At 39.5% G+C, this 13,176-nt stretch overlaps 2 pseudogenes; both read right to left on the bottom strand.

Moving 5' to 3' along the window:
• Nucleotides 1-5,514: 5,514 nt before the first annotated feature.
• Nucleotides 5,515-5,650, bottom strand: LOC126025320 (uncharacterized; annotated as a pseudogene).
• Nucleotides 5,651-12,718: 7,068 nt separating this feature from the next.
• Nucleotides 12,719-13,161, bottom strand: LOC126024208 (immunoglobulin kappa variable 1D-33-like; annotated as a pseudogene).
• Between the last annotated feature and the right edge of the window lie 15 nt (nucleotides 13,162-13,176).

The raw sequence follows: 13,176 nt of genomic DNA on the forward strand, positions 1-13,176 counted from the left end.
TCTAGGATCCAGGTTCTCTCATCAGTTGGGTCTCTCTGCCATCTAGTGGCTACTTTGGATACAGCAACTGAAAAGATTTCAGATACTGGTCCCAGGTCTGCAAAACAGATAATTGAAATATGCTGCCATCACCAGGCCAATCTGTAAAACAACCAACTCCACACAAGAAATACTTCCTCTCCTTAGTAAACTATTCAAATATTAGAGAAGAAATAAGTTAAAGTTAGCTGGAATTTAGAAGAGATTTATTTAACTACGACTATGACTTGGTAACATACACATATAACAGATGCGGAAAGACCGCGGTTCAATCCCCTGGTGTCCCATATGGTTCCCCAAGCCAGGAGCAACTTCTGAGCGCATAGCCAGGAGTAACCCCTGAGTGTTACTGCTCAAAAACAAAAAACAAAAAAAAGTCACAAAAACAAAACAAACAAACAAACAAACAAAAAACCTATGTTGCATTACTACATTTTGGGCTTTTTTGTTGTTGTCCTTTGTTTGTTTGGGGGCCACACCCAGCAGAACTTAGGGGTTATTTCTGGTTCTGCTCACAAAAATTACTCCTGGCAGGCATGATATAGAGGAACATAGGAAATGTCAGGGATTGAACCCAGGTCAGCCTCATGCAAGGCAATTGCCTTCCCCATGTGCTATCACTCTTTTCCCTACATTATTATGTTTAAGATAAGAGATGATTTACTGAACAAGCAGAGTTAGGTTCAAAAACAATTATTGCCATATGCACAAGATGATCTCAAGAAAGTCAGCTTCAGGGTATGTAAATCAGAGATCCGGGAATGTAAATTCTAGTCTATGAGGGATATTCCCCAGGATGTCTCACGGATATACAAAGCAAGCACAGATGCCTGGAGCTACAGATGGCACGTGGAGACACTAGTCTCCTGTGTGGTGTTTCAGAGTCTTGTAGCCTTTTACTGTTCTTATTTAGTAATCCCCTGTCTGTGCTACCTGACATATCTCAGGGCCAACCACAGGGACATGTAATCCAGGTGTCCATAGAAGTCTGTTTCTGACTTCTGGAGGAATACCAGGGTATCACCTCCTTCTAAACCAATTTCTTTTCATTGTTTTCCAAGGCATTTGAATTGATATAGTTTAGACATTAATTCTTTGTGTTAACCTAGCTGTGCACATTCACTCAAGTGCCTTCTTTTTGTTTTTGTTGCTTTCTGTGGGGACAGGCTGGGGAGGGATGCTCTCAAGAGTGCTAAATGCTCAGTGGCAACTCGTGACTATATGCTTAAGGATCACTCCTGGTGGTGCCCAGTAAAATTGTGGTGACAGAGATCTCACTTGGACTCCTCCATGCATGGAAAACATTTTGTTTAATTAGTTCATAAACCCCGTTGCAATCATTTCTGTCTTTATGAAATTAGCACAGACATAATTATATCAAAGCTGCCGAGTATGAGGCAGAGAAAAGAGTTCATAGGTTCCTCATCTTTTCTGCTAAAACCTCTGTCTTCTCAGTGGCTGCATCTGAAGCATTCTCTGGTGGATGGAAAAAGTAGCCTGGCAACTGGGATGGTCCAACTGCTCCCATCTCCTCCCAGGTGGATTATGTTCTGGTAACTCCATTTACAGGGTCGGGCCATATACTTGGAAGGTGAAATCTTTCCAGGTCCACTGCCAATGAACTGAGAGAAATCTCTGAGACAGACTGGGAGGCTGATTTTACAAGGAGCTTCAAAAATTGGTTTGATTGCTATTGGTAAAGTAGAGGTTGTCTTGATTATCTGATTGAACCTACAGCTGATGGTGACTCTGTCCCAAGGACTCAAAGACAGGAATGCTGGAGACTGGAGCAGCAGGATCTCCCCAGTGGAGGCTGAAACCACAATGACATATGCGCTGAACTAATGACTGCATGGAGACATCTCAACCAACCTAGTTAGGGAGGGTAAATAATACATTTATTCCCTTAGATTTAAGAATAAAACTTAAGCTTGATACATTAGGTTAAAAGATTCCCAGAGTGAAAGAAAGTTAGCATATGAAATAATCCCCACTTATTTTCTTCTGTGAAGACAGTCTCACCTGGAACCCAGAGGAACTGTGAAAGGGCGCCATATAGCTAAATGACTCCTTTGCTCCTTCCACTGATGAAGATAAAGATCTTTTTTAAGGTTCTTAGAGGCAGAGCTACATCAAATACTGGAGGAAAGTTATATGTAAATGACAAATGATTCATTTTTGTTCATATAACAATGTTTTGAAAAGCTCATATTCTCTGTACCTTCTTTAGGAGTATTGAGCCCCCCTCTGCTGGCCATTTGTAATTGATGAGTGTGAAGGTTTCAAAGAGCTTATTCCATGACTGACCATATATTTTCAGACTATGACCAAACCATACCTAAACCCATCATAATACTTACAATGGTGATTCAATGGTTCAGTGATGAGGCAAAAGCTAAACAGCATAATCTTGAGAAACAAGACAAGAGGCTCTCTGGAATGAGAATAACCTTAAATATGCTTTTGGGAGAAGACGAACATGAAATCAGGCTACTCTGCTACTCAGACAATCCTGACTTACATAAGAGAAATAGCTTGAGGTATGTGGGAGAAAATGGATGTGGACTCTGAATTCAAGGGCCGTCTTACAAAAATTTACTAGAAGTTTACAAAACCATTTGCTTAGTTCATCAGCAGGTTGTCCAACACAGTACTAAGGCAATGAAGGAAAAGGAAATCCAGGATCATTTTATCAAACAGCTGGCATTTGAGAATGTAAACAACAATTGCCAGTTAATATTGAGGCCAATAAGAGAAAGGGAAGCTGTGATGGGGTTTCTTACAGCATTCCAGACAGTTAGCTCCTTTTCCCACCAAGCATGATTAAACAAACACCATTGAGGCCTATTCAGTTCAAAGGCAGAATATGAAAACTGCACAACCAGAGATACCCTATGCCCAAGCACTAAGTCAGGTGGACAAACTGGTCCTGGTAATCCAAGTCCTGGACACTGTCAAATGGTTCATTGTCCAGAATGGTTATAGATTTATAAACATGAAAGGGACCAAAGAAAATATCTTTGTTCATTAGACTGCTAGTAAGAGAAATAACCCCAGAAATTTTCTGTGCATTGTTGGAGATAGAGAGACTAAGGACTTAGATATTATGAAAGGAGAGAGGTATATAGCAAATGTTTCCAGATCTGGTAATGTGCCAGTGAAAGGTAGCTTCTATGCTTCCAATAGATATAGATTCTGCTAGTTCATATCCAGCCTCGCTCAACTGCCTCACTACCCATGGTGGCAGAGGACTCCTCAGGTGGGACAGAAGCAGGTAGTGAGGGGGAGAGTGATGAAGTCTATGAGCAGCAAACCAGATGCTGATGCTCATTGCCATTTTCAACTAAAGGTACTTTGTGCCAGGAATTTGGCCTGCCACAACCTGCAATGGCTTACTGAGGTCATTGATCAGGTAGAATCCTAAAAGACATCCCCATTGGAGAGGGGGCCAGAAGAAGAGAGATAACTGATTTTCCCCACCCAGGTTCTGGACCAGGTACCAAAGGCCTTTTCATCTATCCTAGTGAATACTTAACAAATGCTGTGATGCTTGATTGGATGTACTATTTAGTAAATTATTATCAAATTAATTTTGTCTGCAAAAAATTTCTAATATCTTTTTTCACAGAAGTCTACTAAAAACACTTGGTTAGTATAGTCCTCTTATTTACAGTGCTCATTATAAGAATGTTTTAGCAAACTTATTTTCAAACTATATATCTAAACACATGTTCTTATAATTTTTGTTTAGAGAAGCTAAGGAAATGGGAAGTTGGACTGCTCTAGACTAGTATTCATAGTGCTTAATGTAAGAATGTTTTTAGGAACTTGTTTTCAAAATTAAGTAATATCTGCAGAAAGGTTCTAATATCTTATGCTCTGAGACGTCAATGAAAAAATATTGTGATATACCTAAGGCAGAAATATGAAAAAAGCTGGTTGTTTTGAGAATGACGTTGTGCACAATTTAACCATATTTTTTCTTTTTTAGTTTTTGGGTCATACCTGCTGAATGCTCAGGGTTTACTTTTGGCCTCTGTGCCTCAGAAATTGCTCCGGGCAAACTTGGGATCATATGGAATGCTGGGATTCAAATCAGGGTCCATCCTGTGTTCGTATATGCAAGGAAAAGCCCTTGCCACTGTGATATCTCGCCTGGCCCCAACTTATGCCATTTTTACAGCCACTTCTACCCTCACCAGCACTGTTATTCCTAGGAATTAGAAAATTTTCTCCCCTTACTTGCTGTTAAAGGATTTTTCTTTTTTTTTTTTTATTTCTGCAGCTTTAACCATGCCTATGCAGATTAACAGCCACTTTTCTAGTTCCTTTCTAGGTCTTCATGCTTCTTATGAAGAATAACAGAACAAAACTTATATAGTTTCTCTCAAAAATTTAACAGAAAAGGATGAGTTGTTGGAACACCCTGTCTATACCCAAAACAAAGGTGTTCCCCAACTTCCTCTTTCTTTTACTTGTAAAAGTCCTCCTGGACAGGTAATTTTGTCTCTCACTCAACCCTCCCAACTGAATTTGAGCTGGTCAATAAAGAGTGGTTTCAGTTTAGCAGGCCCAGAGAGAACACAAAATGAGAAGCCAACCTATACCATGATTTTCTCCCTATGAATGACTTGTTGTATTAATTCGGCTTGGCTAATCTGCTTCAGACCCATTCACCTTGGGCTTGAATTTAGTTACAATATAGCTCGTATTTCGTTCTCTACTGAAGATTTCCTGAGCTTATGTTATCGACTACATGGATGATATTTTGATAGCATATTCCAATGAGAGAGCCTCAAATTCTTTATAAGGGTATATAAAAAATCCTCCAGCAGCTGCATCTAGAAGTTGCAACATTAATAATTTCAGATATTTTCTTCATATGAATATCTGGGTTTATGTTCACAAGAGCTCTATGGTACATCCTCAGAAAATTTCTACTAAGGGAAAGGTGTTAAATCACCCAAACAATTTTAAGAGACTGCTTAGGAGATATTTATTTAAGCCCATCATTCACTTGGTATTTCTAACTCAGAATTAAGTGATTTGTTTTTTACTTTAGAAGGAAACTCTGCTCTGAGATAGTCCAAGACAAACTGACTCCAGAGGCCAAAAAAGTATTGGACTTTTTATGTATTACCTCCAGAAGTCCATATCTTATTTGGTATACCCCAGGAGAGAAGAAGTATGGGTATTACTTTTATCTGGCACACAATCATCAACAGCTGCTATTGTTCAATTATGTGGACCACTGGAATGAATATACATGCATAACAAAAAGATTTCATAATCATGCCATACTTGAAACTAATAGCTAAATAAGAGAGAGGTTTCAAAACTCATATTTTATTGATCCTGATAGCATAGTCCTTTCAATACCTAAAAAAGAAATTGAATCAATACTACCAATCAGTGAAGTTTCGCAAAGAGATTTAGCTGGACTACTCAAGAGAATTTTCCTCACACTATCAGAGGAAAAAACTGGAACTTTTTTCAGGACACAATTTTATAAATTTGCATGTTGTCCTTCCACAGGGGTCATGCTAATCGGGCCATGCTAATCTGCTCTGTATTGTTCCAATTTTAGTTATAATGCTGCTGAAGCAAGCATTCAGGACACATTTCATAATTTTTTCCCATCATTCACAGCCCCTCTTATTCCAGATATACCTGTGTTTTAGTATTGATGGTTCATCATCAGGAAAAGGTAAAATTTTGGCCATTCTGACCACAATATTCTTTACCAATTACGACTCTGACATCAAGTTAGAACTTGTCAAATTAAGTTATCTACTATCTCATGTGTCAGGCACTTGTAATATTGTGAGTGACTCAGCCTATGTAGTTGGCCTTTTCAGAGGAATTGTCATTGCACGCATTAATTATTCAGAATCCTGTGGAACAATTGTGCTAATCTAAAAAAGCAATTGTGCCATTGCTAACAGTTTGCTACAACTGCAAACCATATTACAACAGATGCTCAGAACCTATTTTTTTGTACCCCCATGCACTGAAAAATTCATGTGGCAGGAGCTAATCCTCTAATTCTGAGGATCAATAAAATTATGGCAAATGGATGTGACTAATGTTAATTTCTTCCCAATGAATCCATCTTTATGTGGTTTTTGACCAATATATTCTAGTTTTTATATTGTCAGCCCCTGTGACTTCAGAAAAGGGGTAAAGCAGTCTGCTCCTTTTGGATTACAATGCTTTTTAGTTATGTGGATTCATCATAAAATCAAGACAAATAATGGACCTACATCAGCAAAACTTTTCAAGCTTTGGATAATGGCAGATAAAACATATAATAGGACTTCTACACAATCCAAAAGACAGACAATAGTTGAAAGAATGCATAGGACACTTAAAAACCAGAAACAGAAAATTAAAAAATGGGGAATTCTTCCAATTGATTTTCTGTCTATATTATTGTTTTTTTTTCCTAAAAGTTGTAAGTCTGCCACAAGGAAAACCATATATTGCTGGTGAAAAACTCTTCCAGGAAAACTTCTAAGTCCAAAGGAAAATAAACCCACTTATTTGGGTGAAAATGGACAAGTTACAGGAAATTTGATTTTAAGAGAAAAAGGAAACACACAAATTTCCACAGAATTGTATTGCCCCCTAGCAACTGTCCCTCACAGTAAAATTAGGTCAAGATATAAATTGGGCTGTTGGGCTTCAGGGAGCAAACCTATTGATGTCCATCACATACAGGAAGTATTGATCTTTTAAACAAACTTCAGAAAACATTATCATTTTCCCAAAACTGCCATTGAGAGATTTATCCATCCTTGTCATACTCACAGCACCCCTGTACATGTTGACAACAGGACACTCATTCAATATCTCCCTTGTCAATTATGGTGTCCTCTTTTATCTAATGGCTATTTTCTGATACAACAATTCAAAATATTTTAGATGCTGGTCCTAGAGTTCCTGTAGAGACCTTTATTTCTCTTCATTTTTTCAATTTCTGATTTTTAATTAATCTCCATAAGATATGTAGTTCCAAAATTGTTAATATTTGAGTTTAAGTTATATACTGTTTCAACATCCATGCCTCCATTGGTGTAGACTTTGCACCACCAGGTCCCCTTTATCTCCTTCTCCTTGTTCTTCTCCTCCATCCTCCTCCTCCTCCTTCTTCTCTCCTTCTCCTTCTTCTTCTCTTTCCCCTCCTCCTCTTACTCCTCTTTCTCCCTCCACCTCATTGTTTTTCCTCTTCTTTATTCTTCCTTTCATCCTCATCCTCTTTGTTTCCGTCTTTCCTTCCTTCCTTCCTTCCTTCCTTCCTTCCTTCTCTCTTTCTCTTTTCTTTCTTTCTTTTCTTTTTTTTTTCTTTCTTTCTTTCTTTCTTTCTTTCTTTCTTCTTTTTCTTTCTTTCTTTTCTTTCTTTCTTTCTTTCTTTCTTTCTTTCTTTCTTCTTTCTTCTTTCTTTCTTTCTTTCTTTCTTTCTTTCTTTCTTTTCTCTTTCTTTCTTTCTTCTTTCTTCTTTCTTTCTTTTCTTTCTTTCTTTCTTTCTTTCTTTCTTTCTTTCTTTTCTTTCTTTCTTTCTTTCTTTCTTTCTTTCTTTCTTTCTTTCTTTCTTTCTTCTTCTTCTTCTTCCTTCTTCTCTTCTTCTCTTCCTCTTCCTCCTCTTTCTTCTTCCTCCTCCTCTTCACCTTTTCTCTATCCCCTTTTCCAATATGCACTGAGATTTGCAATAGTGTTACTAAGAGTATCTCATGCACATAACTTTAACTCCTTTCAGCATCCAGTTGTTGTGCCAAATGATTATTCTAATATCTCATAACTCTTTCTTGTCCTGACAAAAATGTATCACCAGTTTGTGAAATGGAAAGTGTAATATGCATCACTAAGTCATATTTTAAAAACAATAATGACAACAAAAACAACGAACAACATCGACAACACAATTTCTTATAAAAAGCTTAAGTAGTTGATAAGTCACCAGTAACAGGTGACCAAGAATTTAATAGAGATGCGTGTCACTGAGAGCTAAGCACTTGGTGCTCTGACATACTTGAGATATCAGGAGTGTACCTGCAGAAAAATGGCAGATGATCAGTGGGGAAATATGGAGAGCTGAAATCTCCTGACCCTTTCCAGATTTTTCAATTCAGCCTCAAGTCTCCTTCCAGAATCTTCCTTACCAGCTCTGAGAACCACATCTGCTGCACCTGTGAGAGGCTTCAGAGCCTCAGCCCTGTGGACCATGACTGGTGACATTTGTACTCTTGACTGATTGAGTAACCAACCGTAAACTTTCCAAGATTAAAGTCTAGTATCATCTTTTTATTTGTTTGTTGCCAGAAATTGAATTCAGCACTTCAGTCATGCAAAACACATGTTTCTCTCATCTGTGCTCCCAGTTCTAGAAGATTTTTCGATGATAAAGCTATGTTGTATTTCAAATGGTGTGAATCTGCCCACAAATGGTCATTGGATCTTTTAAATATATGGTAATCAAATAAGTACCTTTGATTTTAAAATGTTAGATTAATCTAGTCTAAGTCATTACATTAGGTTTATTCTTATTAACAGAGATGAAGATTGTAATACTCAGTCATGTCTCCAGAACACCAGTCTTCAATTGTGACTTATATTCCCTTCAACAAGCTGGGATGAATATTGTGCCAATGTGGATGATGCCTGTGGTAAATCTTTGAGACTCCCCAGGTATTCTGCTGTTGTGGGACATTGGTGGTGGGAATGTTGCACTGGTGAAGGGGGGTTCCTTACATGACTGAAATCTAATCACAGTCATACTTGTAATCAAGATGTTTAAATAAAGGGAAAAAAAGTAAAAAAAAAAAAACAACAACATACAACTTTCTCGGCCGGAGAGATAGCATGAAGGTAAGGTGTTTGCCTTGTATGCAGAATGTCGATGGTTCAAATCCCAGCATCCCATATAGTTCCCTAAGCCTGCCAGGAGCGATTTCTGAGCCTGAAGCCAGGAGTGATCCGTGAGTGCTGCCAGGTGTAACCCCCCCCCCCAATACAACTTTCTGATAAAATAATGTTTTTTCACACATCTCCATTCACTCTGAGTGTTTGAGTTTTAAGCAGGCAGAAGCACCATCAGTATGATCCAGGGTATTTCCCCTTGAGGCCAAATACTATAAAACTGAGCTTAGACACGAGATTGAAATTTCCCTCATTTATGTGATTTCTCAGATCCCAGCATTTCTCCCCAAACCCCTTTTATGTAACCAGTACAAAACTCATTTCACATTCAAAATACAACACTTTCTGGTCTGTAGCAATAGTCTAGAAGGGAAGAGTGCTTGGCATCTCATATGAACTCTGGATCCCTTCAGAAGTGTTCCCTGAACTAAGCACCAAGATTAATGCTGTGTACAGCTGGGTGTATCCACAAAATAAATAAACAAATAAGCAAAAAATAAAACAACCACTGTTTCTTTCATTTAAGTTGGCTTTTTAAAAATTTTATTGAGATCAAATCCACCAATCAAAGAACTATTTCTGTACCGCTTTCCCTAGCTTTGCATGTCTGACCCCTTCAGGATGCTCCCTCTGGTCAAATCAAAGGTTCCTTGGCAGGACCAGGATGTGATTTGTGAAATGCCTAGTAGGCTCAACAGTGGTGAGTAGCTTTGTTCCCACTTTGGTGTGGGAATATATTTCATTATTAATTTTAAAAGAAAAATTAATACAATGTTCCTACTTTATGTAGAGTATATGTAGAGTAATTATTCCTCCAATATGAATTCTGAGTAAAACTGTCACACACATTCTTAAGACAAATAATATCTAAATATTTATTAGCAAATTTATAATAATTTCAGTGCAGATGGGATAGGAGGGAGGAGATAGAGCCTAAAATTGTCATTTCCCCTTGAAAGCACCTACAACATCAAAATCTGACTTCAAGGGATAATTTCAGCAGGTGGAGTAACCAAAAGAGGAGCTGGAGCTGCTCAGCTTCACACAGCTCATATCTGAGGTTTCTGTTCTGGCCTGTATCACTGTGGGAGGGGAACTATGTTCCTGTTGACAGTGGTAAGTGGCAGCATCTTCAGATTCCAGGCTGCTGATGGTGAGTGTGAAATCTGTGCCAGAACCACTGCCACTGAACCGAGAAGAGACCCCTGTGTGTAAATTGGAGGCTCGATAGATCAGGAGCCTGGGAGCTTCCTATGGTTTCTGCTGATACCAGTGCAAATAATTGCTAATGTCCTGACTGGCCTGACAGGCGATGCAACTTTCCTACCCAGAGATGAAGACATCGGATGGAGACTGGGTTAGCTGGATTTCTCCTCTGGCACCTAAAAGAAAATATAACTCATCATCTCCATTCAGCCTTCAGTTCCTTCCCCTGAAGCCCAGGGAGCAATAAGCCATGTGAACCCTAGTTTCCCTTCTTACCAGGAAGCCAGGGCATCAGGAAGCTGAGGAGCTGCACAAGGACCCCTCATGTCCACTGTGTATCTGACTGGAACTGAGCATCGCACAGGGAGACCAGAGTTCTTGAGGATTCCCTGGGCAGGGAGCTGTGAGACTTTGCAAATGAGAGGGGGTGGGCCTCCTGGGCCTGGCAGGTGGGTGGAGTGTTTGTATGGTAGAGCTCAGCAACAGCTGAGAGGAAAGCAATGGTTTAGGTCCCCTGGGAAAGAAGACGGGTTTGCCCCAGTGAACATGCTTGTTTCAAGGAGCACAGGAAGGGAACCAGTGTGGGTCCATAGAGCTGTGTTCTCTAGGGTCCTTGAGTGTCGGGACACCTTCTTGCTTTATCTTTCCCAGTCTGTCATATGACACCAACACAAACACTCCAAGGACTCTCTTGATAGCAGTAATTTCTCATCTGTACACTTAAGGTTTAGTAGGTTTCCTATTCACTGTAATATCTTATTTTTCCTATATACTTAAAATAAAAATATATTTACAAACGTTCTATTAATTCTTGTGGGCTCTCAGAGTGGTGGTTACTCTGAACAACATTCATCACTCTTGGCTGAGCATCAGTGTAAGGGACCATGGAGGCAAAGAAAGCTATTGTGGTGCTGCAGTGCCAGGCAATTTCAAGCCTGCACTTCGAGATACTCTGGGTCATAAAGTTCCTGGGCTCTGACTTGACCCAGCACAGACATTGCTCAGCTATCAACCCCCTCCCCAGGACCTCTAAGTCCATCAGCCTTATGTACCATGACTGTGAGGTTAGTATTCACACATGGCTGCTTAAAAACCAAATGTCATGTTTCAACTATTATTCTCCAAGAGCACTTTTTAATCTGCCAGGAATCAAATCTAGTACTTTAGATATATATTCCAACAAATTTGTATCCTGATCCTAGATTATTTCTCTGATGTTAGAGCTATGCATCTGCATATCTGGCCCCACATATAGCTGTTGGACAATTGTGCTGTTACTTTGCACAAATATATAACTATATTTTGTGTAACTGAAACATTTTACTTGAGACTAATGTAATATTTTTTCATTGTGCCAGAGTGATAGCACAGTGGTAGGGTGTTTGCCTTGCATATGACCGACCAGCGATGGATCCAGGTTTGATCCCCAGCATTCCATATGGTCCTCTGGTCCTCTGAGTACAGAGTCAGGAGAAACCCCTTGAACATAGATGGGTGTGGTCCAAAACCCCATCCCACAAAAAGGAACTAGTGATAAAATAATAATAATTTTTACATATCAACAGTCACTCTGAGAACATTACGGGAGGAAGCACCATCACTGGAATTCAGGGTGTTTCCTGATGAGGCCAAATACTGTGGCATTGAATTTAGCACAGAAGGTTGTAATCTCAATATTTTATATGAGTTCTCACATCCCTGATTTTCCCCAAGACCTTCATTGTATGTAACCAGTATAAACTTAATTTCATAATCAAGTTCCTGGGCTTGAGTGATAGTCAAGTGAGTAGGGTGATTTCCTTGTACACGAAAACCTAAGTTCAATCTCTGGCATCCCATATGGACTCCTGAGCCCACTTTCAGTGATCCCTGAGCACAAATCTAGAGGTAAGTCCTGAGTAGTACAGCATGTGTCCCAGAACAAACAAACCAAGAAACAAATATCCCATAGTTCTTGTCACTGAATTAGGATTTTTTCAGTCGAGTTTAGGACCAAATGCCCTCATCAAAGAAGCAGATCTGTACCCCTACCTAAGCTCTGAATGTTGACCCCTGCAACATTATCCCTCTGATCTACTCAAACATTCTTTGGCAGGAGCAGGATGTGCTTTAGAGATGCTCTGTAGGGGTCTTCCTTCACTTCATTTTCACTTTGGTGAGGGAAAATTTTATCATTATTTATTATTATTATTTTGGTTTTAGGCCATATGAAGGGTGTTCTCTGATACCACCCTGTGCTATCACTCAGGTCCCTCATTAATAATTTTTAAATAGAATTAAAAACAATGGTTCCTAGAAAATATATATATAGTCTTTCAACATGAACTCTGAATAAACCTGTCTCCTACATTCTTAAAGAAAAATAATCTCTAAAAATTAAACCAGCAGATCTAGTCAGTTATTTCACTGCACATGGGATGAAAGGAGAATAAAAAAGTTTCTAACATATCACATGGTAGGTGCAAATGATACTCTCTCAGCAGGGGAAGTACCAGGAGCATCTGGGGCTACAAAGCCTCATCAATATCTTCTCTGGGGGGTTTTGTTCTGGCCTGTATCACTGTGGGAGATAACTATGTCTCTGTTGACAGTAATAGGTGGCAGCATCCTCTGACTCCAGCTGCTGATGGTGAAAGTGAAATCTGTGCCAGATCTACTGCCACTGAATCTGGAAGGGACATCAGGTTGCAAGTTTGATGCATAATTGATCAGGAGCCTAGGAGCTTCCCCTGGTTTCTGCTGATACCAGTGCAAAGAGCTGCCAATGTACTGACTGGCCTTGCAGGATAAGGAGACTTTCTGTCCCAGAGTTGCAGACATGGATGGAGACTGGGTCAGCTGGATATCACTCATGGCACCTGAGAGAGAAAAGAAAACACTCATCATCACCATTCATCACCATTACTCCATTTTCTGAAGCTCAGGGAACACTAAGCCCAGTGAACCCTCACCTGAGAGCCAGAGCATCAGGAAGCTGAGGAACTGCACAGGGGTGCTCATGTTCACTGTGTCCTG

Source organism: Suncus etruscus, chromosome 12 (assembly GCF_024139225.1).
Source record: "Suncus etruscus isolate mSunEtr1 chromosome 12, mSunEtr1.pri.cur, whole genome shotgun sequence".
In the NCBI taxonomy this organism is placed as follows: Eukaryota; Metazoa; Chordata; class Mammalia; order Eulipotyphla; family Soricidae; genus Suncus; species Suncus etruscus.